The 26,766-nt window shown below is 47.8% G+C and overlaps 1 protein-coding gene across 1 annotated transcript in view; it reads right to left on the bottom strand.

Moving 5' to 3' along the window:
• Positions 1 to 2,858, bottom strand: part of UBE2F (ubiquitin conjugating enzyme E2 F (putative)) — an 85,620-nt gene extending 82,762 nt beyond the window's left edge. The window contains exon 1 of the mRNA XM_051999270.1: positions 2,742 to 2,858. The gene's annotated coding sequence lies outside the window, so the exon portion shown is untranslated. The remainder of the gene's footprint in view (positions 1 to 2,741) is intronic.
• Between the last annotated feature and the right edge of the window lie 23,908 nt (positions 2,859 to 26,766).

The following is a 26,766-nucleotide window of genomic DNA, read 5'->3' as shown; positions in this document are numbered from 1 at the left end:
ACAACGCAGCCCCATTGCTGCCGGAAAAGCCAAGCGTGGAACACCGTGTCCCTCGCGCTTCCCCTGGGCCTGCTCAGCCCGGGCAGCCTCCGGGGCTCAGGGGGCCTGCCCTTCCAGGCTCTCTCTGCGGGCCTGGGACCCCGCGGGCCGCCTCCTCCCCGGCCCCAGCGACCGCCTTCTGTAAGAAACAAAGGTGGGGGGGGGACAGAGGAGCCTTGCCCTGTGGCCCCCACCGGGGCTGTTCCAGCTCCTCCCAGGACACCTAGTGCTCGGCTAACTCAGGCAAGGTCACGGCTCAGCATCGCTTTCCTCCCCAGCAAAACGGGGACATTATTTATGCAGCTGCTACCTCAGGCTGCTCGGACTTCAAAGCATCGCAGGGCTCTGAGCTATTAATATTAACACCATTTCTGGAGCATCCGTGTGCCAGGGGTCGTGCCCAGTGCTTAGACACGTCCTCTCACTTGCAGGTGATTACTTCCCGTGGCCCCCATAACCGCGGCCGGGGGCCCATCGCGCCTTCCCAGGCTCCTCCTCAGAGCTGGAGGGGATGGGCCTCGAGGGTCACAGCCACCATCCAAGGTCAAGAACCCCTCAACACCCCCAGCAAGTAGCCGGCCAGTGGGAGAAGCCCACTCCTTCCCAAGCTCCCCTCCCCCTCCCCGGAAGGCGCTTCCCTCAAAGCTCAGCCCCAGTCCCACTCCCCAGGAGGTCCAGGCGCCCCCAAACTCTCCCAGACTGTCCGGGATTCATGCGTCCACAGCGTCCTGACAGACTCGGGGGGAGGGAGGGGACGGAGCCCGAGGACAGGAGCAGAGGCTCTCCAGCCGTGGCTCACTCGGCCCCACTCTGTGCACACACTGGGGGGCTCCGAGGCGGGGGCGGGCTGGAGCCTGGGACCCCTCCCAAGTGTGCGGCGCTGGCCAAGCTCTTCCTCTGCAAAACGGGACCCCCGGGAGAAGGCAATGGCAGCCACCGGGTCTGCCCAGAAAGCCCGGCCTGCCAGCCTCAGGCCCTCACTTCCTGGCCTCTGCCGTCGCCATTAATGCCTGCTGACTGACTGGGGGGGAGCACTCGCTCCGGGCCGGGGGCTGAGGGGAGGGGACCCCGGCTCCGTGGGCACCGTTATTCAGGCAGGCCCTGGGCCACCTGCGGCTCCGGGAGGGGACAGTCCCTGCCCTCAGGGGGCTCCCGCTCCAGACAACCAACACATCAGGGCTTAGGGGAGAACTCCAAGGGGGGGGGGGGCAGAGGCCTCGGGACAGGACTCAAGGGCAGCCAGGGAAGCGGAGGAGGGACAGCGGCCCAGGCGGGGGAGGGGGGGCAGCCAGGAGGCCCCGGATCAAGCGGCAGCAGACTGAGAGGGAGGCGCTGACTGCCCTCGGACTGAGGCTGAGGCCCTGGGGGCCAGCGGAGGCTGCTGGTCAGAGGCCTTGGGTTCAAATCCCGACTGACACCGGAGCAAGTCCAAGCAGGCCCCTCCGGTGAGACTCAGCGGCCGGGAGCCCCTCCCGAGTCTGGATCTAAGATCCCGAGCTCCGGCCCGGATCGGCCCCCTCCCAGTTCCAGCTCCCGGCCCTTCCCAGCAGCTGCGGCCCCACCGTCCCTCCTCCAAGCTGCCGATAAAATCTAGCCCAGCCCCGGGCGGCTGCAGCCGGATGATCTCATCTCGGACACCTCGGGGCCTCCTTCCCTGGGCCTTCTGGGGCCTCGGGCAGCCCAGCTCCCAGGGAGACCCCCAGGGGGCAGTCAGGCCCTCCTGCACCAGCAGGCCTGGGGGGGGGGAGGGGGCACCTGCACAGGAGGGGGGGGAAGAGGGAGGGGGCACCTGCAGGGGGGGGAGAGGGAGGGGGCACCTGCAGGGGGGGGAGAGGGAGGGGGCTGCCCCTGGGCCAAGAGAGGGAGAGGCCGGCAGCACCGGGGGCACTTCTGGGGGCGCAGGGAACCACCTCGGGTCGGGGGAAGGGCCAGATCTGTAGCCCCAGAGCGTGTAGGGGGAGGGGAGGGTCACAGGAATCTATGAGGACATGGCAGGGGCTGCAGCCCCCAGTGGGGAAGGGGGGGCACTGAAGCCTTCTGAGGGAGGTCCAGCTGGGCCCGGGAGGACCTGGGGGTCCTGCAGCCCTACATGGAGGGTGACAGCGAGAGGGGGCCCCGCCTGAAGTCGGGGGGTCTCACACAGGGACCTGGGGGAGGAGGGGCCGCACCAGAGTCCCGCAGCCTGTCCGGGGGACGCGGGGAGGGGAACGGACGGAGGGGCTGCAGCTCCGGGTAGGGGAGGAGTCACGGGGGGAGGGGTCCGCAGTCCCAATTGCTGGGGAGCGGACAAGAGAAGAGGGGTCCGCAGTCCCAATTGCTGGGGAGGGGGCACTGGAAGAGGGGTCCGCAGTCCGTGTGAAGGGCCCCTGGGGGGCGTTAAAGGAGGGGCGCTGCAGGCCCGCGTCCGAGGCAGATCGGGGGTGTCTGCGGCGCTCCGAGGGGTCACAGGAAGGAGACGCGGCAGCTCCACGGCGGGGCCGGAGTTACAAGGGGGCTGCGGCCCCACGTTCGGGGCAGGGCGACAGCAGAAGGGGTGCCCGTGGTCCCGGGTCCGGGGACAGGGTCACACAAGGCGGGGGGCTGTCTGCAGTCCCACCCCAGGGTCCCAAGGAGAGGGGGAGGGGGTATTGCAACACCCCGCGGGGAGGTCACGAGGCCCCGAGGGCTCGGACAGAGAAGGGGTGGCAGGGTCGCCCACTCACCTGGGGAGCCCCACACCATCCCCCGGCCCTGGCACTGGATCCGCAGCGGCCGCACTCTGGCTCACTGGCCTCCGGCTCCGGCCCCTCAGGCAGCGGCAGCGGCAAAGGCGGAAGCGGAAGCGGCGGGGCGGGGCCAGTGAAGACAGCCGCCTCTGATTGGTTGACGGCTTGTTCGCTCCTCCTCCTTCCCGCCTACACGCACTTTTTTTTTTTAAACAAGAACTTTATGCGTTCCCCGAGTACGTCCACTCACACATCTGAGGTGGGGGAAACTAAAAGGGAGGCGGGAAAGAGCTCCGGACGTGGAGTCAGAGAGCCCAGGTTCGAATCCCTCCTTTAGCCCTTCCGTCTCATCTCACTCTGGTTATACTTCGTGGTCCCGGCGAAGGAGGCCCCGCCCTCGGGACGTCGCTTCTCGTGATGCTTCGAGGGGCACCGCTCAAAGTAGGCACGCTCTGAACTCCATTTGCCAGGAGGCTGTGCTGGTCGCGTGGTGATGTCACCAGGGAAGACTCTAATTGGTGAAAGGGTTCTGAGAGGCGGGAAGATTCAAATTCGCCAGCCCCCGAGAACGGCCGGGAGAGGGAGAGAAGCGCCTCAAAGCAGGCTGCGCCCGTCTGTGTCCCACGCGGCCGTGGAGAGCGCCGAGGGGCTGCAAGGGGGCTTCCGGCCTCCAGGACCGTAGACTCCTCGGGGGGCCCGTTACAAGCAGCTGGAGCTGGGTTTGGAACCCAGTCTTCTGCCTCCAAAGCATCGCCCCCTCTCCTTCCCCCCCCCCTCCCCCGTCCCCGTCCCTCGGAGTTCTGGAGGATTTTGCAGAGAAGATCATAGCAATGGTGGATGTGGAAGGGCCAAGGACCTCAAAGCCATCCAGAAGGATCGCTGCATTTTACAGATGGGGAAACTGAGGCACACGCGGGGAGTGAGCTCAGAAGCCATCCAGAATTGCTTTATTTTACAGATGGGGAAACTGAGGCACACGCGGGGAGTGAGCTCAGAAGCCATCCAGGGTTGCTTTATTTTACAGATGGGGAAACTGAGGCACACGGGGGGAGTGAGCTCGGAAGCCATCCAGAAGGATCGCTGCATTTTACAGATGAGGAAACTGAGGCACACGGGGGGAGTGAGCTCGGAAGCCATCCAGAAGGATCGCTGCATTTACAGATGAGGAAACTGAGGCAAACAGTGACGTGAGCTCGGAAGCCATCCAGACGGATTGCTGCATTTTACAGATGAGGAAACTGAGACAAAGTGAAATGACTTGCTCAGAATCATACTCTAAAGTTGAATTTGAACTCAGGCCTGACTCCAGGATCGCTGTTCTGTCCACTGGGTCACCTCGCTCCCCACAGAAATACTGTTCATTAGTAATAATAATAATAATAATCTCCCAATCCAGCAGTCTTTCCCCTCCCCTGGGCTCCCCGAGCCCTATCAGGGAGATAAGTGGAGATAAGGTGAGAACGATTCCACGTCCTGATTTCTCCATTTACCTGACAATTCTGCCTCAGGAGAGGCAGTGAGATACTGAGGATAAAGAGCTGACTGTCTATGTGACCCTAGGCAAGTCCCTTAACTTCTTGGGCAATTCTTTTTAAGGCATTTTCTGGTTTGCACAGGCTCTGGTGAAACCTCAGGTCCCCACCGAACCCATTCAGTCTCCGATCTTCTGACTAGGGTGTGGATTGTAATAGCTGCATTGGAACAGGGACTCGTCATTTGCATAATTCGGATGATCCCCAAGCCAAACTAGAAGTCGGAAAGGGTTCCAGAGTTCTTTTCTTTCTGACTGACTTTTCTGTAGCCCTTGGAAACATTCAAAGGACTTCATCGGAGCCTCACAACAACCCGTGAAAATAAGGTCATTCGTCAGCCAGATCGCTTCCTTCTGGACGCTCTCCAGGCACTTTACCTCTTTAGGAGAGTGTTCACTGAATGGCTGTTCTATATTTAGCACTCTCTTAAATAAATGTCCTATTGCATTCCTCAGGAGGTGGGGTGATTCATTCTAGCTGCTGGGGGTGGGGCAGATTTCAAAAGGAAAAAAGGCAAGATTCATGAGCAGTTGTTAAAACAGATAATAAACTTGAATGTGGTGTCGGGCGGTGGCTTTAGGTAGACTAAACAATGTGCATCCATGGGAACGGGCCACATGAAAATAAAAACAGCTCATGTTGTAACAGACATGGGAACATACATTCCTCTCAGAATCACAACGTCTCCGTGTAGAAAAGGACCCCAGAGACCACCTAATTCCACCTGATCCTGAGCAAAAAGCCCCCTCCTAGCTTCTTTTAGCTTGACCGAGGCCTGAAGGAAGATAAAGATACTGAAACGTAGAAATGATGATGTAAGTTCTCCAAGGAAGAGGAGCCCCAATCTTCTGAGGTGGCCCCTCCCATTTCCCAGAGCTCCTCATGGCTACTTTGTCCTTCTCTCAAGGCAATATTTGTTCTTTGTGAATCTGTCTCCCCTCCCCCCAACACACACACACACACACACACACACACCACACACACACACACACACAGAATTCTAATCCATCTTCCCGTAGTTCCCTTTCCAATATTTAAAATTAGTAATCATGGCTCCCTGAAGGCTTGTCAACACCCTATACCTCCATTTTCTTGAGAAAGTTGAAGGCCCTTTACTATTCTATTATCTTTCTCTGGACAGTGTCCAAATTTTTGCTCCTACCATGAGCAAGACACTATGTTAAAGTGTCTTAAAATGAACTTTAAAATGACATTTATTGCTTTCAGTGAGTTCATTATCTACTGAAGAGAGGCTAGTGATAGGTGAACACAGATAAATGTAATCTAAGGTAGGAAGTGCTGAGGGCAAAAGGGAGAGCCAGGCAGAGTGTTTTAGGAAAATTTGAGGGAGTGTTGATAAATTTTTTTCATCTCAATAGATAGTAGAATATAGATAATGTCAGACTGGATCTGTTTTGCTTAATTATTTCCTATGAAGGAGGGTCGTTCGAGAGGTGTAGAGTCAAATATCAAAAGAAATTTACGGAAACTTTGAAGAGAGAAAGAACATAGCACAGTGTCCAGAGCTTTGCAGTTAATATCTGAAGCAGGTTCTGAGTCTTTGTCTCCTCCTCATGGACGAAAGCTCGGGAGTCAGGGAATCTGGGTTTAAAATCTCCCTCTCTGGCTAACTGACCTGTGTGACTATGTGCAAGTCACCTGCAAAATGAACATTCAACTAAGTGGCCTCCAAGGTGCCTTTCAGCTCTAGATCTTAAGTCTAGTGTGGTGTTGTCATGGTAATTACAACAGTTCTAGAGTAAATCACTTTGCATCATCTCTATTATTGCAGGGATAGGGGAAGTGGAAGGGGGGTTGGCTGATGAGATCCCCCTCCTTAGAGCAGGCAGGATATGCTGTGCTGATTGGCTGGCGAATGTCCAATAGATGTGAACCCTTCCCTGATGGAGAACATATTCAGGTGACTTTCCTGTGGGCTTTCTGTAAGGTGATGAAAGCCTTTTAACTGCTGCAGAATTGGAACTTAGTGTGCATGGGAGACATGGACAGATAAAATCTTTCTCTTTCCTGATCCTTAGCAAGGCAAAAGTATTAAATGTCTCCAGGTTTGGGGAAAGGTCCTAGACTCGCTCTTTCATCGGGTGGTTGTGAATGGATGGCACTCTCTTCTCTAAGTTGTATTCCTTCCTTCCTGATCTTAGATGAGTCACTACCAGGGGCAGAATGGGCCAATCCCCTGAGCTTTGAAAGATCAGAAAACCACCAGGAAGTCCATACTGGAGGGCGCTTGTGGGTAGCTGAGTCTGCCAAGGAGCCACACCTGAGTCATGCCCTGTTTCATGCAACCCAGGAGAGGGTCAGTTCCCCAAGAAGACAGCAGCAAGGCAGAAAACAAGCCATCCAACTGTTGTGTCATACCCAGGATCACTTTCAGTTTGAGCTTATTCTCCCAGGGGCTCAGGTGTGGAGGAAAGAGGGTCACTTGTTTCAGAGGTTGCTACATTTGAGTTTTTGCTATGTCTTCTCTGTTACTATCCCTTTATAAAATCTACTTGATGTTAATTGGTTAACTGATACTGAGCTGGGTGAATGATACTGGGAGGAATACTCTGATGGGGGCTTAAGCACACCAGTTAAAGAGAAGCCCCTGTTCCTCAGTAACCCCTAGGAAAGATACAAAGTAGCTTCTTTCTGGGACCCCAACATGCCCGAGTAGTTGGGACAGGAACCCATGGATCATTTCTTAGTGGAGCCTCATAGCAATCCATTTTGCAGATGAGGAAACTGAGGCACAGGACTGTGAATTGACTTATCTAGAGTTCCAGTTGGCAAATGTCTGAGGCAGGATATGAATCAAAGGCTTCCTGTCCTAATTCATCAGTCTTTCTGCTGAGCCGTGCTCAGTGAGACAGCAAAGGATTGTTTTGATTGGAACAGAAGTGTTTGCAAGGGTCATTGTTGAAAAATTAACCATGCATATGTTTTGTCAATAAAAAGCTATTTTAAAAAAAAAAAAGATTGTTTTGATGGGAGGAAAGTCCAGCTAAGTGTGAAATCCTGAAGACCTCAGTGTCCCCAGCAGGAAAATAATATACAGTCTTCCTGAGATAAAAACAAGTATTCACTAGGTCCTTTTTGAGTGGGACAGAGCATCTAAATTGTAAATAGAGGTTGCCTTGCAGGGATGGGTAAGCTTCAGAACTTGAGGGAGTTGCAACAGAGACGGGATGGGGATTTGGGAGCAAGAATCTTGGTGCTGTAATTATTAGCATAGCTCTGAACTTGGGCCAGGAAAAAGTGTCTGGGCTCAAAAGAGCATGGCCTACTCCCCTTAATCTGGTAAATCAAGCTCAGTTAAGTAGTTCAGCCCTTTAGGCAAAAGCAACGTGTTGTAATGGTATTCGTTAATCAATCTACCTGGAGGTATGAGGTGTTCCGGGAAGACCAGCACCTTAGGCGTGGGAACTCACCCACCTTGGGTGTCCACGTGGTACTCAACTCACTTATGGCTCCCAGAAGCCTTTGTGCATAAAACATGCACCAAGGCTACACCCTTGGCTGGCAGACGGGCTAAACTAGGTTGGAGGCTGAGCAGTCTTAAATCGCTTGGTGCATTAGAGAGGTATCTACCCCAGACTTGTGAAGACTTCCCCCAGGGGAATGGGTGGATGAGAACAACGTGTTCCAACGGCCATCATGGCAGCTGAAACAGATGCTGGGGAGTTCCTAGAGCTTGATCAGACAATGAAGATTGTAAAATCATCCACTGCATCTCTGGTCATCGTCAGTCATCTTAATTTTTGTCTTGCCTCTGGACTTCCATGGCTCAGGAACTGAGAGTGACGCTGATGACTTGTATAACTCTGCCTCCTATCCAGTTCACTCACCAGGCAAGATAACCATCCCATGGTGTACCTGGTCCTCTTCTAAAATGGACAAACAACAACGACAATCAATCAATCAACAAGTATTTACTACACACCTACTATGTGCCAAATATTCTGGTAGTATTGGAGATAAAATTATGAAGAACGAAAGCATCCTTACTGCCATTGCATTTACATTCTAAAGGGGGAGACATGCAATATATGTGTCTGTGTTTATGTATGTATATACGTGCATATATAGGAAAAACATAAAATTAATAAATACAAATGTATACAAAGGAATTAAATACAGGGAAGTTTGGGAAGGAAGGAAAGGATTCATTGAGAAAGAAGATGGAGCTAAAACGGCATTTTATAGGAACCCCAAAAAGCAAAGGGATGGAGGGAGGGCTGCCCAGACATGGGGGAAAGGGACAGCTAGTGCAAGTTTGTCACGTATGAGAAGTCAAAAGAAAGCTCCTTGACTGGAATGTGAATTTAGAAGGGCGAGTAATTTCCAAAGAGGGAGAAAGATAGGTTAGGGCCAGGTTGGGATGGGCTTCAAAAGCAAAACAGAGTTTATATTTTATTCCAGAGGAAAGAGTCACTGCCATTGATTGAGTCACAACCAGATCTGAATTTAAGGAAAAGGACGTATCTTTTATATTTCCTTCCAAGCTTTCAATCTATGATCCTAGATCATCATTACCTCCCCCAAACCCCCACCCCCATCTTCACCCAGAATATCCAAGCTTGCTTGCTTTGCATCAAGCCTTATGATCCATGAAAAAACTAGTGAAATATATATATATATATTAAACAAAAAATAATACAATGTGGTTTCAAGAAGAAATGGGTTGAGGAAAAATATTAGGAAAGGTTTCATGAAGAAGATCATGCTTGAAGAAGCAAGGAACTCCAGAGGTAGAAAGGAAAAGGGGGGGGGCTTCTAGATATGGTGGGGAATGGTCATGGGAAGGACGCTCTATCTAGAGAAAGAGTGTCATGTATGGGGAACTTCCAAAGGCTGGGTTACAGTTGTTGGTCTAAGTTAGTGTGCCTATGGGAGCTCACACTAGAAAGACTGATTGCAAAGTACTTTAAATGCTAAGTGGAGAAGTTTACATTTTGAGGCAATAAAGAGTCAGTGAAAACTAATTAGAGGGAAGCTGAGGGAAGTGTGGTCAGATCTGTGTATTGGGAATAGTAGTCAATCAACAAGCACTTAAGTACCTCCTATGTGCATGAGATAGGGACTAGAGATACAAATCCGAATCAGGATACTTTCTCTACTTTCTATCCTGAAAGGGCTGACTTTTTAACAGACTAAACGGGGCCTTTCAGAAGCTGATGCAGTAGACCAAGAGAGATGTGATAAAAGAGCCTGAATCGGGGTCGTTTGTGTAAATGGAGAAAGGGGAAAGAAGTGCAAGAGATTTCATAGAGATTGAAATGGATTGGATGGAGATGGGAATGAAAAAGAAATAAGCATTCATAAAATCCCTGCTATGTACCAAGCTCTATGATAAGCACTTTACAAAAATTATGGCATTTGGTCTTCACAACAACTTTAGGACGTTAAGTGCTGTTATTATCTCCATTTTATGATTGGAAAAACTATGGCAGATAAGATTATGTAACTTACCGGGGTCACTCATTTAAAAAATGCCTGAGGGTAATTACAAACTCAAGTTTTTCCTGGCTCTAGGCTCAGTGCTTTCTCTCTTGGGCCACCTTGAGAGAAGAATCAGCAATGATTTCAAAGTTATAAACCTGCAAGATGGAAGGATGATGGTACTCTGAAAATCAGGATGTTTGGAGGTGGGATAGGATTTGGAGGAAGGACAATGCATTTGGGTTCACTTCTCTGGGTTTTGGTTTATCTATAAAATGAGGGGATTCAGTTAAATGACCTCTGAGATCCCTTCCAAGTATAGACCTATGATGACACATCCAGCCACTGACCCTTGCTTGGTAAGATGACATTTTCCTGGATGCTGTGGCTTCAGGGAAGGATATGGCCACTCCCAGATCCCAAATCAGCTCTCAGAGGCTTGAACATTCTGGGTGCTGATAGTGGGGTGGGGTGGGGAGTAATGATGATCTAAGATCATAGACTAAAAGCTTGGAAGAGAACATAGAGAACACTAGCCCAACCCCCTCCTGGAAACATGGAAGTAACAATGGTACCTGGACCAAGATGCCAACCCAATTCACTTCAGTTCAACTTAATGTACATTTGTTAAGTCCCTACAAAGGTTCTCATCTTTCCTGAAGAAATCAGGGAGGGCGTGACCACCAAAGGGAAATGGGAAGCCAAACCAGACATTGTCAGCAGATTTCCTCTGGGCAGAACGTCTTATACCTTACCCAGAGTTCCCCCACTATCTGTGGCCCTCTTCATAAAAGATTATCTATAACTGAAAGTACTATTTAAATGGTAGTTTTTAATATATGTTAAGTAAATACCAAGTAAATTGAGGTAAATTGAAAGTGTCTTGAAAATGAGGGATCAAGGAAGGCCATTCAGGAAGATAATACTCAAATTGAGCCTTGAGGGATGACAAGAATTCTGAGAAGCAGAAATGCAAAGGGTGAGTTTCTCAGAGAAGAAAGCTTGTGTTAAATGAAGCTGGTAGGAAGGTGTATGGCCTCCTGAGAACTTGAAATAAAGGACTATAAGAGATCAGAGATCATCCAGTCTCCAGCTTCTTAAACTGTGGTTCATGGTCCCTTATGGGATCTTGTAGCTGAATGTAGGGGCCATAGAAATTATGATTTATTATCATCAGTAAATGTTTGATTTGTATACTTATTTTATATTCTAATGTACATGAGGTTATGTAAAAATTTCTCAGGTGAAAAGGGATTGCAAACAAGATAACCATAAATATGTATACATATATTGGATTTAACATATACTGTAATATATTTGACATGTATTGGACTACCTGCCATCTGGGGGAGGGAGGAGGAGGAAGGAGGGGAAAATTTGGAATAGAAGATTTTGCAAGGGTCAATGCTGAAAAAAATTACCCATGAATATGTTTTGTAAATAAAAAGCTATGATTAAAAAAGAAAAATAAAGTCTATTTTATTTGAAGTTTCATAAAAAAGAAAAGGGATTGCCAGTTTAAGAATCCCTGATCTAGACCCACCCTTTCATTTTATAAATGAAGAAATGAGGCTGAGGAAGGTGAGTTGAATTGTCCAGAGTCAAATCTAGAATAAATAGCAGAATTAAGGTACAAAAGCAGCTCTTCCAGCTTCAAGCAGGGCTCCTTCTTCTTCCCCCTAAGTAAATGGTGTAGAGATCAAATAGAAACAGACCCTCCTGGGCTATAGATTGACTTAGAAAACTACAAATTAACATGACCTATATTGAATGGTATTTTAATTTCCTTTTGTTAAACATTTCTCAATTATATTTTTAAACAAATTTCCACATTAATCACATCGTGAAAGAAGTATCAGAACAAAAAGGAAAAACCCACAAGAAAGAAAAAAAAAACCAACCCAAAGTGAAAATAGTCTGCTTCCATCTGCATTTAGACCCCATAGTTTTTTTTCTCTGAATGTGGGTAGCATTTTCCACCATTAATCTTTTGGATCATTGTCTAAACATGTTGTAATGTGGCTCCAGAGTCGTGTGGGCTGTTTGCAGCCTGAGTTTGCTATGTCACATTTCAGAGGGTCTAGATACGGAAAGGACTCCACACAGACAAAGCTCTAATCTACAGAGAGAGAAACAGCCCCAGAGAGAGCACATGAGAAATGAGAACATTTGCACTCCTTTGGGTGCCACAGGGAAGGCAGCAAGGTGAAGTGAATAGAATGACTTGATTGGGAAGAGCTGACACATTCTGGCGAGCAGAAATTTGGTGATTCTCTGGATTGAGCTATAAAATCTATAAGATTGACGTTGTGAGATTAAATTATACTCTAGACTGATGACTTATATTGGAGACAGAATAGATAAAAAACTGAGCTGGGTGTCAGGAAGTTCAAGTATGACTTCAGACCCCTTATTAAGCTGGCTAACTCCAGGGAAGTCACTCCTCTGTCTACCTCAATGTTCTCATCTCTAAAATGGGCATGAGAATAGTATCTCCTTCACATGTGGCTGTTGTTCCCATCCAATTGTAGAACATATGCAAAGTACTTTGCGGATTTTAAAGTGCCATAGAGGGTATCCCATAAGTCTTAGGACAGTTTTAAGCCATTAAAGGTGAGTAATTAAAGCTAGATATTATAAATATCTTCTTGGGGTGGGGAGGAGTTCCTTCAACTTATGAAATTACAGGTTGAGTCCAAAATGGGGGAAAAAAAGCCGGAGAGGTAGGCTGCCTTTTGTAGACCTGTCAGGGAACCAATTTATCGTTTATAGCATATTTTTCCTAGGGAAAAATGGTGTCTGAGCTCCACATGAACATAAAGAGTGAGTGTGGTACATGGACAGGAGGTTGGAGGTGGTGGAGGAGACAAGATTCTTCAATTCAGCCCTTGTCTCCTCCACCACCTCCAACCTCTTCTCCATGTACCACACTTGTTGGGGTAGAATCAGGATTGAACTGGGCCCTGCTCTGCAACTGACCTGGGCTGAATCCCTTTACCTGAGTTTGTTTCCTCCTCTGTAAGTTGAAGACAATGCCGACAGAAGGAATTCTGAAAGTGGGAAAGCCGGGGAAGTGGGAGTCATTTCGATTATTGTTGCTTGTCCTTTGTTCTCAAAGAGGACAGGTGGAACCATGGAATGACATCTGACGTAAGTGAGGCAGGTATCAGTCTCAGTCTCTCCTCCAGAGAGCCAGGAGTCCATCAGCAAGACCAAAGTCAAGAGTACTGGGGATGATGCAAGGCAGTTGTTAGGGAGTGAATCTTGGGATGATGGGAAGGGATCCAGATGGCACGGGCTGGGTAGAATTCCATCACTAGAGGGAAGCCGAGAACCAGGGCACAGACAGCTGATGTCTGGCCTGGGAACCTCCGGAGACCCTCTGGCTTATTAATGTCCAACTTTGTGGTTGAGTACTGGATTGGGAATCAGAGGATCTGGGTTTAAATTCTAGTCCTCTTCCTTCTACAGGGGGTGATATTGGGCAGAACACATCAGTTCTTGGACCTCAGTTTCCTCATCTGAGGTCCCCTCCATCTCTAAGTATATGATTCTATGATTTTCCCGAATACGTGGTTGATCTGACCAGGGCAGAATGCCAGGGGACCATCACCTCCTTAGTCCTGCAGACTGTCTCTCTGAATGAGATCGAAGTAGACCTCAGCTTTCTTGGCAGTTGGGAGACTAGGAAAGGAACTGGATTCCACATTTCAATGTTGACATTGGGATGGGAAGAGAACGTTGTGCATCCTGATACACACAACTCATGATCTTGATTTAGCATCTATTTATTGATTTAGACGTGGGTAATATAGATATCTATCTATAGATTCAGACTTATTCAACATTGTCCCTTGCACTCACTTCTGTTCCAACTTTATTATTTGTTCCAACTTTATTTATTATTGAATTAAGCTGGTCCCCTATGGCAATGAGCTTTGAATACCTGAAATATGGCCAACAAATTCTAAAAGGAATTTAAGGAGGGACAAGTAATGTTTGACAGGTATTTCTAGACTAAGCCTACTTGCAATAAGGGAAGGATAGAGTACCTGTGGTTGGCAGTAGAATGTGTTCTTCTACCTCTCCTTGTTGTTATTCAGTTGCATCTGACTCTTCACAACTCCATTTGGGATTTTCTTGGCAAAGACACTGGAATGGTTGGCCATTTCTTTCTGCAGCTCATTTTACAGATGAGGAACCTGAGGCAAATAGGGTTAAGTGACTTTCCCAGGGTCACAAACCAGTGCCTGAGGTAGGACTTGAACTCAGGAAGATGACTCTTCCTGATTCCACGCATGGTGCTCTATCTCTGTGCTACTTAGCTGCCCTGGGGTTTCTGCCCCGCCATTTCTAATTGCTGAAAGGATTTCCATTGTATTTATCTCACAGAGCTTGTTTAAAGTAGTTTGCAGATCTTATATGAATATAAATATCAGCCATCATCGCCCTGATTACTATTAATGATTAGGAGGAAGATGACAATGATGATGATGATGATGATGATGAACTAAGGTCCAGAGAAATTAAATGACTTGCAAAGTTGAAATTTGAACTTAGGCTTTGTAGCTTATTTCCCAAGAGAGAGAAAATTAAATATAAATTGCGAATCAATGAAATTTGAAGTCACTAAAAAAGGATCATATTCCATGAGGAAAACAAGTGATATTCATGGAGGATTTCCCCCTTCCTTTTTTTTTTAGTCAGGGGTTGTGTGATTAATTTTGCTACAACTTAGCACTGTGAAGACACTGACCACAAAAGATGGCTCTCAGTTTTAACTATATTGTGAGCGGTTGCTTCTGTTCTCAGGGTTTTGCCTGCTCCTCCTAGTAGAAAGGCTGGAATCCTATGAGCTCAAAAGCCCATTTTACCAGTCTCTGCAGAATTAAAATTGAAGAAGTCCATGGTGGAGATAACTGCTACACCTTAGAAATCAATAGTTGCACAGTAAAATAGGGCATGAAGGACATTATCAGTCACGTTGAAACTGCAAAAACAGGGAATCATCTGGGAGCACTTTCCTGAATGGGGATTTGCCCAATGTCAGGAGAAGTCAATGAAAGCCTTCCACCAAATTAGTGGAGCCAAACCTATAATAAACTTATGGGAGGACATAAACAAGAGGCAGATGTGTATAACCTGCCTTCTTGAAAAATATACTCTCTTCAGTGAACTCACCAAACCATCAGATCTATTTATGACAAACATCAAAATAATTTATAGTAAATTGTGGAAGGACTTTTTATCCAAATTGGTAATCCAAATTTTATTCAAAAAATTATCATTTTAAATAAAAAAGACTAGTTATTCATTATTTTTATATATCTAAAATCAAAAAATGATTTGAGATCTATAAAGTATCCTAAAGTATCACATATATTTAATTTTATTGCTCTCCAATTCTCCTCCCAACTCCCATGGCGAGGAAAAGGCAGGGGGAATTGATTGACTTTGTTCTCCACCCTGCAGCATCAACATTTGACATCTCCACTGGAGGGCTGAGAGAGCCAGGGAAGTGAAGCCAAAGCCCTCAGGTTTCTGATGCCAGAAACAGCCAGCATGAAAAGCCCTAGAGTCAAAGAAAGGAAGGCAGAAAGTCTAAGAAACAGAGACACCGAATTAGAATTGTTTGGCTTTGGCAGGGAGAGAAAGGGAGAATGTTTGGGATGCAAAGAGAGTCTCTAGAGAAGATGGAAAAATGTTTCTGAACTGGTAATCAGAAAAACTTCTTTCATGCTGTCCTTAAGGAGCCTTGGAAAATGGGGTGTTTTTTTCTTTTTCCTTTCCTTTTCCTTTCCTTTTCTTTTCTTTCTCTTTTTTTTTCCCTTTTTGGTTTAAGAGGCTGGTGCTGTCCACTGGAAAACAGAAGGTTCAGTTCCTTTTTGGAGTTCATCTGGGGCCAACATTTCTATTTTCTCTGGGGGCTGGCCTGTTAAAGCAGAAAGCAGCTCTAGCAATATCAGAAGGACCAATATCAGGCATGATCTGAATGTGACTGCTACCAAATGATCGAATTTGTGTTTAATCTCCTAGTAAAAATGCCCATATTCTCTGATTGTCTTAGGAATTATAAGCAGGTGTTATTAAGGAGATGCTGAGAGGCTGCTGCTCACTCCTACAGGATGAGGGTGGAGGTTTGCCCTTTGGGTAGAAGATGATTAAGGGAAGCTCTGAATTTTCACACAAAAGCTTGAGTAACTTCTTCTTGTCCAGTTCTTTTTATTGATTCTTTTATCCCCTTCATGACCTTCTTTAAAGGTTTTCTCTTTGTGATCCCTTTTGGGATTTTCTTGGTGAAGATACCGGAGTGGCTTGCCAGTTCCTGCTCCAGCTCATTTTACAGATGAGGAAACTGAGACAAATAGGGTGAAGTGACTTGTATAGGGTCACACAGCTAATAAATGTCTTATGAATCTTCCTGATTCTAAGCTCAGCGCACTATCCCCTATGGCACCACCTAGTGGCTTTCTAAGGCTAACGCCCATCAGTGTCACTGCCTCTATTAACCTGACCAGCTAAATCAGCTCCTGATCTGGAAATTCTGGATTCGGAATCTCCAGATCAGAGAACTGCAGGAGGGGAGGATTGCTGGAAGCCATCCATCAAAGAAGCCCCTCACTAAAGCCCCTCACTACACACATGGGCGGCGGTCATGCAGGACCCTGAGAAGGCGCCGAGGGACTCAGCACTTCCAGATGCGGCCCATTCCACCTTTGGAAAGTTCTCATTTTTAAGAACTTCTTGGGTTGGGAACCTAGCCTTTAAGTGCCTATTGACCCTTTCCTCTGCACTCAACCCCTTCCCCTCGGAGCTGCTCTCAGTTGTGCCTCCAGGGCCAAGTTGAGCGACCTTAATCCCTAACCCTGAACACAGCAATCATGTTCTGGCCAAGTTTTCCCTCCTCCAGGCTGAGCCGGTCCTAACAGGGCACAGTCTCCACACTCTGGTCCATCCTAGGTCCTCTCACTCTCATTCCCAAAGTGCAGCTTCCTATATTTGATCTGCACAGAATACAAAAGTGCTCCCTGAGTGCTCTCCTCAGGCAGGCTGTGATTGCATTAATTCGGGGGGTTGCTGCAGCAAACTGTTGGCTTGTAATGAACTTGTATCTCACTATCTCCCCTTCTATTTCCATCTGATCAACTGCTGTCTAATCATATCTCTGGGCAGTGGAGGCACCTCAGAGCAACAGCACTGAGCCCAGTCAAGAAGACTCATCTTCATGAGTTCAAATCTGACCTCAGACACTTCCTAGCTGCATGACCCTGGGCAAGTCACCAACCCCTGTTTGCCTCAGTTTCCTCATCTGAGGCTGGATTGGAATTCAGGGCTTCTTGACTCCAGGCTCAGGGCTCTGTCTCCTTACCTGCCCCGTAGCGTTTGTGGAGGAGAATAGAATGTGAGAAGATGGAAAATTTACAAAGGGGTCAGACTGTGAGGAGCTTTACATGCCAAAGCAAGCACTTGAAGTTTGTCCCTGGCAGTAATAGGAACCACTGGAGTTTAATGTGGGGGGAAGTAACATGGTCCAGCCTATGCTTTAGGAAATCCACTTTGGCAGTTGAGTGGAGGATGGATTAAGAATGGGACAGATTTGAGGGGAAGTTCAATTAATTAGGAAAGCTCTTTTAATAGTCCAAGGGAGAAGACTAGCCTGAGCCAACTGTTGGCTGTGTGAAGGAAAAGAGCAAGATGAGAGATGTAGAGAAAAAAGGACAAGATTCGGCCCCTGATTTACTATATAAGGTGTGAGAGGAAAGTCAAGGGTCATGGGAAGATGGCAAGCCTGGGGAAGGGGGAGAAGGCAGGGCCCTCCACATAAGAGGGAAGTCAGTCAGTCAATAAACATTTTATTAGGTACCCACTATGTGCTAGGAACCGTCATAAGTTCGGGGATAGAAATACAAATGATACCTTAAAAATATATCATCAAGGAGCTTTCAATTAGATGAGAAAGACAATACCCAAAAGGAGCTGAAAGGGAGGTGAGAGACGCTATAAAAGTACCTGATTCAGGGAATGATGGAAAAGTCATAGAAGTCCCAAACAGTGCAAGTAGTAAGGTAAGAAATGAGAACATGCCCTGAACTGGATTTCCTTCTTCAGTGGGATGCATTGGCGTGCATGGCTCCGCCCTTCAGTCGGAGATTCGGGAAGATGGGAGGTTTGGGGGGAAAGAGAGTGAGTTCGGTTTCAGACATGTTGAGTTTAAGATACTTCTGGGGCATCCGAGTCGAGAAGTTCAGAGACAGTGGGTAACGTGAGCTCGGAGCTCAGGGCTGGACACAGAGTTCTGAGAATTAGCGGGTAGAGATGCTCCTTGGATCCAGGGGAGCCGATGAGGAGGCCAAGGGAAACAGGCGAAGAGAAAAGAACAAAAAGTCCAGGACAGGTCCTGGGGGGGCACCGGTTTAATGGCTTGATCTGAATGAAGAGCTAACAGAGAAGAGTGAGGAAAGGTCCGAGAGGTGGGACGAGAACCAGGAGGGCCATGAAAGCCTAGAGAGAAGCAAATGTTAAGGAGGCTGCGGAGAGGTCAAGAAGGACCAGAACCAAGAAAGGCGTCCCAGGCTTGGCAATAACCCAGGGAGGGAGCAGCTTCAAGGAGCTGATGATGTTAGGAGCCAGCTTGCAGAGGGGCGGGAAGGAGCAAAAGCAAAGAGAGTAGACAGGACATTTCACCTCCTGTCTCCTTGCCCATGCAGTCATCGTATCCCAGGCCGGGAAGCTCTCTTCTGGTCTCCAACTCTTGAAATCCCAGGCTTCCCACAAGGCTCTTCTTAAGTGCCGCCTCCTACAAGAAGCCATTCCTGATCTCCCCAGTTGTTAGCATCCTTAATTTCCAATTCCTTTGCATATACTTGTTTACTTATTAGCTGCATACATGTTGGTTCCAATAGAACAAAAACTCCTTGAAAATCGATCTTTGTAATCCTAGAGTATAACAGACTTCCTGGAGTATACAATAGGCACTCAATAAATGTTTGTTTAATTGAACTGAAGAACCCTCGTTTGTAAAATGGGGGATGCATTAGAGCTCACTGAGACCTCTTTCCAGATCTAAATCTTTGATCCTATGACTTTCCTCAGCCTCCCCAAACCTTGGTTTCCTCACTTATAAAAGGAGAGTATGGGTATGGATAAACCCGATGGTCCCTTCCAGCTCTAAATTTACAGTCCTGGGGTCTTTTGGCCGGTGATTTCCCAGCTCGCTCCCAGTTCACCAGAGTGTGGGTGACTGACTCCCCCTCTGCAGTGCTCTCCGCATTTTGGCCACTGGTGGGAAATGGCAACTGCTGATGTTGGATCTGTTGATTTGAAGAATGAATCAGCCTCCTGTTCTCTCTGGGCAGCCCTTCAGGACACCCAGCCTGGGAGTGTGAATCCCTGCGCTTAGCCCACGTGTCCTGCACCTGAAGTGCGTCCGCTTGCAGCAGAGAGAGACAGGCCTTGCTTTCTTCTCACAGACAATGACCTTCTCTCAGCCTCCCGCTCCCTGTGGCCCCAGCCTCCCTCCATCCTCCTCGCTGGCCAGGGGAGCCGCCTTTGAAGGAAAAGTCTCTCGTGATGGAAATGAACAGGCTGCCAGCGCTGGTCCTGCATCCCTCAGTCTGGCCCGGAAATCCAGCGGAGGTTCAGCAGAGGCAGCTCGGGGGAGATGCCCTGCCCAAGGCCAGGAGCTTCGGGGAATCAGCCAAGGGCCCAGACACTTTTTCACTGGAGAAGGATGGGAGCGCTTTTTGGTCACTTGCCCTTTTGCCGCTGACTATCATTTACTTTATATAACTTCTCAGGGCAAAGATTGGGAGCTTTCTCTTCCTCGCCATAGATGTCACTGTTTGTATCTGTTTATAAACCTCTGGCTCTTTGAAGAGAGACTTTTTGTTTCCTCTGCCGAGGAGGATGACCTCGGCACTAGAGACGATGGGACGGTTACTGGATCCGTGTCTCAAAGAGATCAAAGAAAAGGGAAAAGGACCTATTCGTACAAAAATAGGGCAGCTGCTTTGTGGTGGCAAAGAATTGGAAACTGAGGGGACGCCCGTCAAGCAGAGCAAGTCGTAGCATATGATTGTGGTGGAATACTATTGTGCTGTGAGAAATGATGAACAGGATGGATTCAGAAAAACTTGGGAAGTCTTATATGAACTGATGCAAAGTGAGGAGAACCGGGAAAACATTGTACACAGTAATAGCGACGCTGTAAGTGATCGACCGTGAAAGACTTAGCTACGATGATCCAAGATAGTTCCAAAGGACCTATGATAAAATTGCTATTTACCTCCAGAAAGAGAACTTTGAAGGCAGATCAAAGCATATTTTCCACTCATTTATTTAATATTTTATTTTTCCCAGTTACACGTAAAAGTTTTTAACATTTGTTTTTAAAACTTTGAGTTCCATATCCTCTCCCTTCCTTCCTCCCCACCCCACCTTCATTCAAAAGGCCCCTATGAAGTTATGCAAAATATTTGCATAAAAATCATGTTGCAAAAGAAAACATAGAAAAACAGAAACAGAAACATCAAACATAAAAACATAAGAAGAAAATCTTCAAGAAAAATAAAATTTAAAAAAAGTTCAAGCATACTTTTTGACTTTATTTTTCTTGGGGTTTTTGTTGAGTATGTTTTCTTTCAATATGCAAATAAGTTTTGCAAAATGATATCATATTGCTTGCCTTCTGAAGAAGGAAGGACAGAATTTGGAATTCAAAATTTAAAAAAATGAGTGTTAGAAACTTTAAAAATGTAATTGGGAAATGTTTGATGACATAAATGAAATTTATGCATATATATAAAAAAGAAATGATTAAAATATCTAGTCAGTAAGGAGTGGCTAGGAAGAAGAGAGTAAGAGAGAACCTAAAGAAATTGTGAGATTTGGCAACTTAGTGAACACATAGGATAAGGCTCTTGATGAATTCAAATTATTTGGCCTTATTATTATTACAATAATACCATCCTCCAGGACTAAGACAATGAGCAGATGTGATTGCTGAGCCATAATGTTAGTCATTGAAAGATCATGGGAAATGTGAGAGGTTCCACGAGATCAGAGAGGGGTAAATGTTGTCCTGATGGTTAAAAAACACAAGAGGACGGTCTACAAACTAGAGGCCAGTGAACTTGACTTCAGTTTCTGGGGAAATCCTCAGCCAAGTCATTAAAAAATTGGTTAGCAACAATCTAGAAGAGATGATGGTGATTTAACAAAGTAAATGAACTGCTAGATGAGTGGACTCGGAGACATAGTTTACGTAGCTTTTAGTGAAATATTTAATGATCTCATGTCATTTTTAAAGGGGTGAGTTGAACTAGATAATTACAGAATTAGATTTGAAACTGGTTGAAGGGCCAGATTCACGCAGTAGCTGTTGATGGTTCAATGTTAATTTGGCAGGAAGTGTTCAGTGGACAGCCTTGGGGTCCAGGGCTCATCACTACACAAATAAACATTTTTATAAATGATTTATAAGGGGCAGCTAGGGGGCGCAGTGCATAGAGTCCCACCCCTGAAGTCAGGAGGACCCGAGTTCAAAAGTGATCTCAGACACTTAACACTTCCTGGCTGTGTGACCCTGGGCAAGTCACTTAACCCCAATTGCCTCAGCAAAAGAAAAAAAAAATACTTATAAAAACACAAATAGCATGTTTGTTAAATAGCTTGGTCCCAGAGCTCGGAATCAGGAGTGATGAATGGACACAAATTAAATAAACTTTGGCAATCAGCTACCCCCAAAGTGGTGAGAATCACCATCCCCCCGCAGAGTCTGCGTGATCACTCGGGGGACCTCGGGCTAGGGAAGGAATGACTCAGACCAGATCTCCACCGAGGGCCCTTTTAACTCCGTAATTAAGTGATTTGGTTTCCGCCTGTGAATTCCTGGTGCCTGATTCATTTTACAGATGTAGACTCCTAGGACTTGCGGACATAAATGATGGGCTATAGAAAGGAGCTCGCTGATGTTTTCTAGTCCTAGGCAAGGCCGTTATGGCTGGAGGGGAGAAGGCACCAGCACAGCTAGTTAGCAGTGGAGGCAGAATTCGAATTCAGGTCTTCCTACCTCCAAACCTGTCCCCAGTGCGGCCTGACCCCATATATATCATCTCCGCGGGCCTTGTTTCCTTATTTATAACCAGGAGACTGAAGACTAGATGAGAACTCGCCGACCTCTGAGGTCTTTTAGTTCAAAATCTGTGATCCCATGAGCTGCTTTAACTCCTTTTCCTTGGTACCGTTACTGCCCAAATCCCCCTTTTCCTGCAAGACTGTTCAGGAACCACATTCTGCCTGATTTCTCTCCCTGCCCATAACTACCTTGTGTTCCATTTATTTTTATTATGGGCATACAACCAGGCCACTTCCAATGGTCTTGTGATGGAGAGAGCCGTCCGCACCCAGGCAGAGAACTGTGGGAACTGAGTGGGGATCAAAGCAGAGGATTTTCATTCTTTCTGTTGTTTGCTTGTTTTAATTTTATTTCTCATTTATTTTTCTTTTTTGAGCTCATTTTTCTTGTGCAGCGTGAATATTGTGGGAATGTATATATAGTTCCCATCTAAGGGAAGGGTGGGGAGAAGGAAGGGGAAATTTTGGAACACAAGGTTTTGCAAGGGTGAATGCTGAAAATGTTTTTATGTTATTTATTTATTTTTTTATTTACAAAGCACCTACTATGTGCTGGGCACTAAGCTAAGCCCTGGGGATACAAAAAGAGGCAAAATCCAGTCCCTGTCCAGGAGCTCACCATCACAGAAGACAAGCAAAAGAAAGAAGAAGATGTCTCCCTTTCTTGTATCCTCAGTGTTTAGCACAACACTTAGCAAATAATGCTGTTTGTCAGCCATGGTTGGGTCTCAGTGACCCCTTTGGGGGTTTTCTCAGTGGAGATATTGGAGTGTTTTACCTTTTTCTTCTCCAGCTCATTTGACAGGTAGGGAAACTGAGGTAAACAGGGACAAGTGACTTGCCCAGGATCACACAGCATAGTGTCTGAGGCTGCATTTGAACTCAGGTTTTCCTGTCTCTAGGCCCTGTCCTGGGCACATGGGAAGTGCTTGAAAAATACGAGTCGGTTGATACCAAGGGAACCTGGGCCCCCAAAGTGAGGGATGGTCCCTGTCAGGAAATCAGACTAGTCTCCAGGACTCAGGTTGGGGAGGCAGCACAAACACCTGCTCCTCCCACATACACTTTTAGGCCAGATACGCCCCAAGAAAAACCCACAGAGATGTTTTCCAGACTCCAGTGCAGGACACACTCCCTATGCTCCAGGCAGCTTCACTCCCCAAGCCCCCCCGAGAGTGGGGTACACAGCTCCAGCCTCCTGGGGAGACCGCTTCCTGCAGGGGGATTTCTCCTGCCCCCCCGGGCAGACTGCCCCCCAACAATTCCTCTCCCATAGAGCAATGAGTCAAGTTTTAAAAGCAAGTGATGAGTCAGGCAGCTTCTGAACTGCTGCTAAGATTAATTATTGTTTGGTTTTGTTCTTTCTTGGGAAGAGGGGAAGGTGGAGGGCCGGGGGAGGGTGGGAGCGGGGGGCCCGGCCCGCCTGCTCCTGCCTATTTAGTGTAAACTAGCCCGGCTCATGGAGACCGACCCACAGCGTCTGCACATGATGCTTCTGGAACAGGGAACCCTTTCAGGGTTGGCAAAATGGGGCTGGTCCTGGGAAAGGGAAGAGCGCCAAGGGCTTCTAATCAATCAGGAGGCAGAAATCAAACCCGGCCGGCTCAGATCAGGTCCGACAGCTTCGTGCTGTCCAGAGAGCGGGGGCACGAGCCAGTCAGCTCGGAGGCAGGGGCCGAACGGCACTCCCGCTCATTGCAGACCCCCCAAGGCTTAGCTCCAAGCTCCCCGTCACGTACCTGCTGAGGACCCCGCGGGACTGGCTGCTGCTCCCCTCGGCTGGCGCTGCTCAGTCACGTACAACTCTCCGTGGCCCCACTTGGGGTTTGCTTGGCAGAGATACCGGAGCGGCGGCCGTTTCCTTCTCCGGCTCATCTGACAGAGGAGGAAACTGAGGCAGGCAGGGTAAAGTGGCTTGCCACCCAGCTAGTGTCTGAAGCGGGATTTGAACCGGGGGGGATGAGTCTTTGTGACTCCAGGTTCAGGGCTCTAGCCACTATGGCATCCTCTGGCATCCCACAAGCCTTTGCTCACCTTGTGACCTCTAGAAAGGTCGTATTAACCTGTAGGCCGACAACTGTCCATCCCAGTTCAAACACCAGCCCCTCCAATACATCTCCGTGCCATTTCCCACCTGGAGGCCAAGCTTCGGGCTGGGAAGAGGATGAGCAGATCCCCTCACCCAGCCTCTGGGCTCAGGCAGGAGGAACCCACAGAGAGGGCGTGAGTAGCCTGGGAAAAACACGACGTTTGTGCAAGATCTCAGCCTCTCACTCATAGTAGCCTCTTTATTCTTTCAGATTATATTCTATTTCAGCAAAAATCTTCTTGTTATCCTCCCACTCCCAACTCCAACCGAAACCTCAAATCCCATTCCCAACACGTATCACCCATCATGGCACAGATTTCAGCATCGGCTGAGCCTCCAAACGGCCTCCTCCTGCCCCCCTTCGCTTTCCCAGGGGTGGACAGCGGCCTTCGTTATCGGTCCCCTGGAATCTGCTTGCCCATTTCCCTTCTATATCCCAGCTCTTCGCCTTTATCATCTTGTCACGCGGGCGCCTGGTGCTCTGGGTTCTGCTCCCTCCACTCAGCGCAGTTTCCCGGCCGTCTCCCCAACCCTCGCTGTCATTTCTTACAGCTCGATCATATCCCTCGCATCCATTTGCATGACGTGCATCCCCAGGGGATGGGCATTTCCCCGCAGCTCTAAAAGAGCTGCCAGAGATCTTGGGCTGCATCCTTAGTTTATTTGGCTTAGGACTAATTCCTTTCTTAGCCGCCCTCCCTTTAATTCCCCTCCCCGCTCCATTTCCACCTTCTCTCCAAATTCTCCATTGGGTGAAATTTATTTCTATACGCAACTTTCTCTCTTTCTCTCCCCCTCTCTCTGTCTCTTTCTCTCTCTGCTTGTCTATGCCTCTCTCTGTTTCTATCTGTCTGTCTGTTTCTCCCTCTATCTGTCTGTCTCTCTCTCTCTGCCTCTTTCTCTCTCTGCTTGTCTCTGTCTCTGCATCTCTCTGTCTGTTTCTATTGGTCTGTCTCTCTCTCCCTCTGTCTGTCTGTCTGTCTCTTTCTCTGCTTGTCTCTGTCTCGGCATCTCTCTGTCTGTTTCTATCTGTCTGTCTGTCTCTCCCTTTGTCTGTCTGTCTCTCTCTCCCTCTGTCTGTCTCTCTCTCTCTCTGTCTCTTTCTCTCTCTGCTTGTCTCTGTCTCGGCATCTCTCTGTCTGTTTCTATCTGTCTGTCTGTTTCTCCCTCTGTCTGTCTGTCTGTCTCTTTCTCTCTCTGCTTGTCTCTGTCTCGGCATCTCTCTGTCTGTTTCTATCGGTCTGTCTCTCTCTCCCTCTGTCTCTCTGTCTCTTTCTCTCTCTGCTTGTCTCTGTCTCTGCATCTCTCTGTCTGTTTCTGTCTGTCTCTCCCTCTGTCTGTCTCTCCCTCTGTCTGTCTGTCTCTCTCTTTGCTTGTCTCTCTCTGCATTTCTCTGTATGTCTCTCTCTCTGCCTCTGTCTATCTCTTTCTCTCTGTATGTGTAAAAGGACAAGGTCTCTGCCTTCTTGAAGTTAAATGTTACCTGATGTGGGTTGTATAGATTTGCACAAATCTATACAAAATATAAAGAATAACCACAAGGTCATTTCAGAAGAGGAAAGCTTTTGGGAAATCGTGGAAGATTTCCCGTACAGGGGATGGCACCCTGCTTTCCTGCTTGGAAAGAAGCTGGGGATTCTATGCTGGGGGGAGAGGGGGCTCTGTGAGCACAAGGAACAGTGGGATAGGAAACAGCACGTTCACTGGCTCCACTGGCACATAGCAGGCATTTTTCCAGGTTCTGGGACCTCAGTGGGGCGTCTGCCCCTCAGTCCCTCGGCCCAAGCCGTCCGCCTCCTTTCCCCGACAGCTCATTCTTGAGAATGCCTTTTGCACCGGGTCCTTTTGGCCAGGTTATCCTTGGCGAGATGGTGGAGCCGCTTAACCCGCTCCCCAAAGGATTAAGGTTAAAGACCTAAGAAAGGTGCCCACGAGCCTCCCCTCTGACCAGAAAGTATCAGGGAATGGTAGTTATTACACCAGCGCAGGAACGCCCACTTTCTGTGACCCCGAGGAGGAATCAGATCCCTCACAATCTGAGCCGGTAACAGCTGGGGAACAGATTCGTTTTGTTAACACACGGGACGGCCTCTTCCTGGGGGGAGAAGCTGCTCAAAAGGAATTGGATTCCTGAGGCCTCCTAAATGGAACCCAGGCTACTTAAGCCTCGAGGTGCACGGTTACGGATTATGTTATGTAACCGGACATGTGATGATGCAGGATGTCCTTTCTCTTTTTCCTGTTTCATAAATCCCCTCGATAGACTTGTTCGCTTATTCCAGATACGTCTTGCATTTGCACTTTAGTGCTATCAAAGAGATTATTGTGATGGTTATTGGTACGACGCTATTGTTGGAAATTAATTTTGGTTTAATCTTTACAATAGTGACTTAGTTCCCAGTTATGTAAAGCCTGCAATTATTTTATACTTGAAATTTCAACGCCATAAACACTTACACATTGTAGGATTATATTATTTATCCATTTCTTATGAATGTGATCAAGAAATGGAATCTCAGTAATGGGTACCTAGAGGCTCAGAGAATGGTCCAAGAGGGCCCTATGGGCAGAGGAGGGTGGGAGTGAAGAACAGGGAGTGGAACCAGCAACTCGAACTCCCAGGGATTCAGAAAACTTGACTGGCATTGGAGGAGGGACTTCCTTCCCTTTCTGCTAAACAACTGGCACCAGGTACCAAAGTCCTAGTCACGTCTCTTGTTAAGTGCCTACTGTGTGCGAGAGTGTCGGGATCATGGATTGAGAGCCGGAAGGTGCCTTAGAGCCCACCCAGTCCCTCTTCCTCTTTTTATTGATGAGAAATTGA

This window comes from Antechinus flavipes, chromosome 4 (genome assembly GCF_016432865.1).
Source record: "Antechinus flavipes isolate AdamAnt ecotype Samford, QLD, Australia chromosome 4, AdamAnt_v2, whole genome shotgun sequence".
Classification (NCBI taxonomy): Eukaryota; Metazoa; Chordata; class Mammalia; order Dasyuromorphia; family Dasyuridae; genus Antechinus; species Antechinus flavipes.
This window is presented reverse-complemented; position numbering and strand designations above follow the sequence as displayed.